At 45.8% G+C, this 5259-nt stretch overlaps 1 long non-coding RNA gene across 1 annotated transcript; it reads right to left on the reverse strand.

The window, feature by feature from the left end:
- Positions 1-771: 771 nt before the first annotated feature.
- On the reverse strand, positions 772-1768 carry LOC144988523 (uncharacterized). The gene is made up of 2 exons (XR_013652453.1): positions 1212-1768; positions 772-1112 (listed from the first exon to the last, which is right to left on the reverse strand). It is a non-coding gene; the product is annotated as an uncharacterized LOC144988523 (long non-coding RNA).
- Positions 1769-5259: the final 3491 nt, after the last annotated feature.

Genomic DNA, 5259 nt, shown 5'->3' on the forward strand with positions numbered 1-5259 from the left:
GGATAGTCAAAATGTAATTACAGATATCTTGAATTGGAGTTTCGACTAGGCGAAATGACGTTGCAGATATCTGTATGCAAATTAGGTCCGCATCGCACTTTAGGGGAGGAGCAGAGCGTGTTGTTGTAATCATTTAAATTGCACCTGCTAACTTGTAATTAGCACTGATTAGCACCATGTTGCAGCAGTACGACGGGGTTTTAGGACTAGTTTACAAAAAACGTTTTGTTTTCTTTAATTACAACTTTTATCTCGTAAATTTAGGAGATAAAAGTGTTGTGGAGTGTGTGTGTGTGTGTGTGTGTGTGTGTGTGCGCGCGCGCGCATGCGTGCGTGTGTGTGTGTGTGCTGAGATGGGGGTGAGTACGGAGCGGAGGTGTGTGCGTTGATACTGTGTGTTCGGAGGACGGAGCACCGTAATAAAGAGAAGGTGTCCCCCCCCCCCCAGAATAACTGTTTTGGAGTCGTTCTTAATCCGCACTGGAGGTTTAGGGTTCCGATCAGGAAAGTGAACCCCGAGGAAGAATCGCCTTCGGCGGAGGAAATCTCCCCTGCGCTTCTGACCGCGATCGGAAAGAGAGAAAAGAAAAGAGAAAAACACCAAAGTTTTCCGTTTATCGGAGCCTAGCTTTATTTCCGGATAGCTTTAACCGAAGTGATTCTGAACCTTTTGGCGACTCAAAATCAGATTATTAGTGGAGCCGGCTTTCCGGGGTTCGGTATCGGTAAAGCGGAGTTTTATCTGTTTAATAAGGAGCTCAGAGACACGTGTGGGTGCAGAGAACCGCTGCAGCCTTTATTCTCCTTTTCATTCACATATCCTGAAGTTCATCTGTCACCTTACGTCATGAACCTGTCATCCGAACACCAATGCAGAAGTAAACAGTGTTACATACACCTCTCCTCCAGATGAAACGTCCCGATCCAACATAAAACAATAAAGAGGAATGAAAATAGTCTGTTATGTTAGCATTACAACGTTGAAAATGCCAAAAAGTGCTCCTCCACAGACGGAAGCGTCACAGAAACGTAGAGATCTTGTCTTTAATGGAGAAAGAAAGGATTCAGGTGGACATCTGCAGGGACACTGACGGCTTCGGGCTGCAGAGATCCTGCAAACCACCCATCGATGAATAAAACATGAATAAATCATAAATCAAACTAACGAATTTCCAAACATTTAGAACGTTATCAATAAACATTCAGCTCACCTCTTCAACAAAGTTTAGTCGGTCTACTGCTGCTGTGTGGCGTTCACCTGCTGCTCATCATGCTCACTTCCACTTAATATCGTAAATTTAATTTAGGACTTAAAATCTTTTAATTTTACTGTTTTTGGTGGCCCTAAATCTCCGTCGTAGAGCAGCCAGCGGGCGAAGCGATTTTTAATCGTCTTTTTAATGCTGCAGCCCGTGCAAGACAGGAGGAGCTAGTGATGACGTTTGAGATATCTTTAACTGTCATTCTGCCTAGGCAAAACTGAATTACAGATATCTACAATTGTCATTTAAGATGTGTGACGAGTTGAATGTCGTTTTCAATGACGTCATTGCAGATATCTGTAATTCAGTTTTGACTAGGCAAAACTGAATTATAGATATCTCTATCGGTCGTTTCGACTAGTCACAATTACGTTACAGATATCTTGAATTACAATTCCAACTATCCAAAATGTAATTACGACTAGTCAGAAATACGTTGCTGATATCTACAATGTTCATTCCGGATAGTCAAACTTAGCCTTTTGATGTTAAAATGGCCTGCCATACGTATGTGTCTCTTAGCAGCCGGACACACAGAGATAACAGTGACGTCATCGCCCCGCCTCCCCTCTTGAAATGCGAAGTGGAATTTAATAATGTGAGACTATTCGCAGGGTGGATGTGAAAATAAAAATGCAATCCCCTCTTTGCATTCTCATTGTAATTATGACACAGAATAAGCGGTTTTTAAGTATAAAATGAAAAAGCATTTTGAAGTATTGATTTTTCATTTGTATTTTGAGTCATTTGATGCAGTTACATTTTGAAAATGAAAAAGCATTTCTGTTAATCCATTTTAATTGTCAAATTAGACATTTCTAAATGAATTATGCTACACATTTACCAGAGAACGTTTGGAAAATGAAATGTCAAATACTATTTTCATTTTCATTTTAATTACGTGACAGAATAAGCTGTGTTAAAGAAGAAAAAGGAAAAAGCTGTTTGGCGCATTGCTTTTTCATTTTAATTTTGAGTCGAAAAATGCAGCTTCATTTTGAAAATGAACAAGCATTTCTGGTTTTGACTTTTATTTTTAATTATGGTACAGAATCGCTTCCATAGAAGATTAGGCAGAACTGCAGAAATGTGTGCTGCAGATCCCATGTTTGCCACTAGAGGGCAGCACAGCAGCTTCAGTCTTTGTCATTGTTGCTGTGTGAGCCTGAAGGAGCTTCAAAGTGAGCTGCAGCTTGGTTCAGACAAACCTCCACATTCACACACACAGATGTGATCCTGAAGAAGTCTGAACAGAACATTTCAGGAGAACTCTTCAGTCCAGAACATGAGCCTGCATTGTTCCTGAAACTGGGATCAGAGTTCTGCTCTCTGCTCCAATAGAACCACCTTCATGAGCTCCTGGTTTCTTCTGGATCCTCCAACATTCAGACGCTCTCTGACTGAGTTCATGTCTGCACAGAAACCTTCAGGATTCTCTTCTTCCACACGTCTTTCACTCTCAAACTCTCTTCTGAATGTGGATCATCTCAGTCAGACGTTCAGCAGCATCAGAGCCGTGCATGTGCTCCTCCTCATGAGTCCTGAAGCTGCACCGTCAGTTGCAGAGCTTCAGAGCTGCTTCCTTCTCAGACTTTCCACTTTCTTTGGCTCTCTGGCTCTGATGCTGCTGCTGCAGAAAAACCAGCAGCTGCAGAAAAACTCTGCAGAGACTCACGGAGAGAGGATGGAGGCAGCAGATGAAGCTGCTGCAGACTGGGGGCGGAGCCTGGAGATGACTGATGAAGGTCAGAGGGCGGAGCTTCATCAGGATGAAGGAGCTGCTTGGATTCTGGATTGATGATCCTTAAATCAAGAGACTCAATCAGGAAATTCATTATGTTTACTTCTCTGCTGGATTTCCATTTTCCAGTAATTCCACAACTGATGATGTCATCAATCTGATCTTTAAAGACACATTACTTCCTGGTTTCATTGTCAGCAAATGTTCCTAAAGATCTGACCCCCTAAAACACATGTGCACATGGGCCAAATGTGGCCCGCCATGTCATTTCATGTGGCTTGCAGGGGCATAAAAGTTTTTAATTTCTTAAAATAAAAAATAAAAATGTATCCATATCTAGGGGGAATTGGACTTGAAATATCGGATTGGGCAACTATTCATTCTGACTTAAACACTGTCCATATAACCTAACCCAGTGTTTTTCAACCTTTTGAGCCACGGCACACTTTCACCTTGACAAAAATCCCGCGGCACACCAGCATCCAAAAAAAAAATAAATAAACAGAAACTCATAGTCTGTATTGATCTACAGCCCCTCTGCAATCTCACGTGAATTTTTGTGATAATTGTGGCACAAAAAGCTGGAATGTGCAGCTGTTATTTCTAAAAGATGACATAAAAGTTAAGTTAGAAAATTTACAAACTGTGTGTTCCTTGCTGTTTTAAGAAGTTTTTTTATTTTTTTTATTTTTTTTTTTTTCAACTTGTCCTGTCCAACAGCTAGGCAGACAGATGAGAGCTGAGGGCCTCTTGGGTTGGACATATTTTACTTTAACAAGAGGGGTTATTAATCTTCAGACAAACCAAAGGTATGTCTGAATAAACCCCTTTTGTAATTGAGGCCAAACTTTATTAATTTCAAACATGTCTGAAAATCTTTGGTGTTGGAACGGACGGAAAAGGAAAGAGGGGAAGAAGAGAGAGGGACGTTAGAGAGAGGGGGGGTAGGGGGTGATAATAGGAGGGGAAGGGGGATAAGACCATGAAACAGCATAAAGCAAGAAGTTTACTGGTTCTTAATCATTATGGTAAGGTTTAAATGTAAAAAAAAACAAAAAAAGGGCGGAGCCTGTCCACACACACACTCAAATGTTATAAACACACCTGTTAGTTGCAAAAATGTCCACCTGTCGACATGTACACAAAACAGATAGTGTTCACATGCATACTTATGCCTTAAAACCAACTAGTGTGAAATATTTCAGTCATTCAGTCTGTTGAGCTAACACCTGTGCTCAGGTGAGTGTTTATGTTCTTCTAAAATGGATGGTGGAACGTGAAAAGAAGGAGGGAGAGTGCCCAGCCATCCCCACCCCAAGACCCCCACCGCACCAGCAGCGGCAGCCGGAATCCCCCCACTGCCACACGGGAACCGGCAGGGAACAACCGCCGCCCGGGCGACCAAGCCCGCCACCCAGGCCAGGGCCAGCAGGGCCGCCGCAAGGCCCCCAGAGCCAGAGAGCAGGGAGGCACGGAGGGAAAGAGGGCGCCGCCCCAGCCCAACCAGGAGAGCAGCCCCCCCGCCGCGCCTGGAGAACCCAACGCAGGGCCCCACCGGAGAAGGACGCCCACAGCCCCAGACGAGCACCCCACCACCACCCAGGAGTTCCAGGCATCCCCCCGCCCCAACCCCAGGTACGAGCCAGGACCCCCCAAGGGAGACCCAGTCAGCACTCCAGGCAGCCATCCGCCCGGCCCACGGTTGGTCCAGGGAGGAGCGAGGCAGGGGCCCGCCGCCCCCGCCCAGAAGGGGGGAACCCCGGGGAAAAAAGAGGGCCCACAAGGGATGTTGTAAATATGGCCCGACCAGGCTCGGCCACAGTTGGAAATTTGGCGGGGCCCAGCACTCAGGAGCAAGGACCAGAACCCACCCCCCAGGGACACGAACACCCCCGGCTCAGATGTAATGTGAACCCCCCCACCGCGCGGAGAGAGCACCGCCGGGCCCAGGAAGCCGGCACCCCGGGGACACAGCCGCCGTTGCAAAGGGGCCCGTACCCCCCACCAGGGAAGAGGCAGGGGACAGATGGTCCTAGGTCCCACCTTCCTTGCAAAATGTGTGTGCGTGTATGTGTGTTTGAGAGAGTGTGTGTGTGCATGTGTGTGTGTTTATGTTGGGATGTATATATTGAGGGGGAGAGGTGTGTGTACTACGGGGGGTGCGGTTAAAATTGGCGGGTAGGGCACTAAGGGGACGTCTCCTGATTACTCACAGTGACGTCCCCTCACCCTCCCCACCAAGGGGCCCTAAATGTC

This window comes from Oryzias latipes, chromosome 2, assembly GCF_053564925.1.
Source record: "Oryzias latipes strain Hd-rR chromosome 2, Olatipes_Hd-rR_3.1".
Lineage (NCBI taxonomy): Eukaryota > Metazoa > Chordata > Actinopteri > Beloniformes > Adrianichthyidae > Oryzias > Oryzias latipes.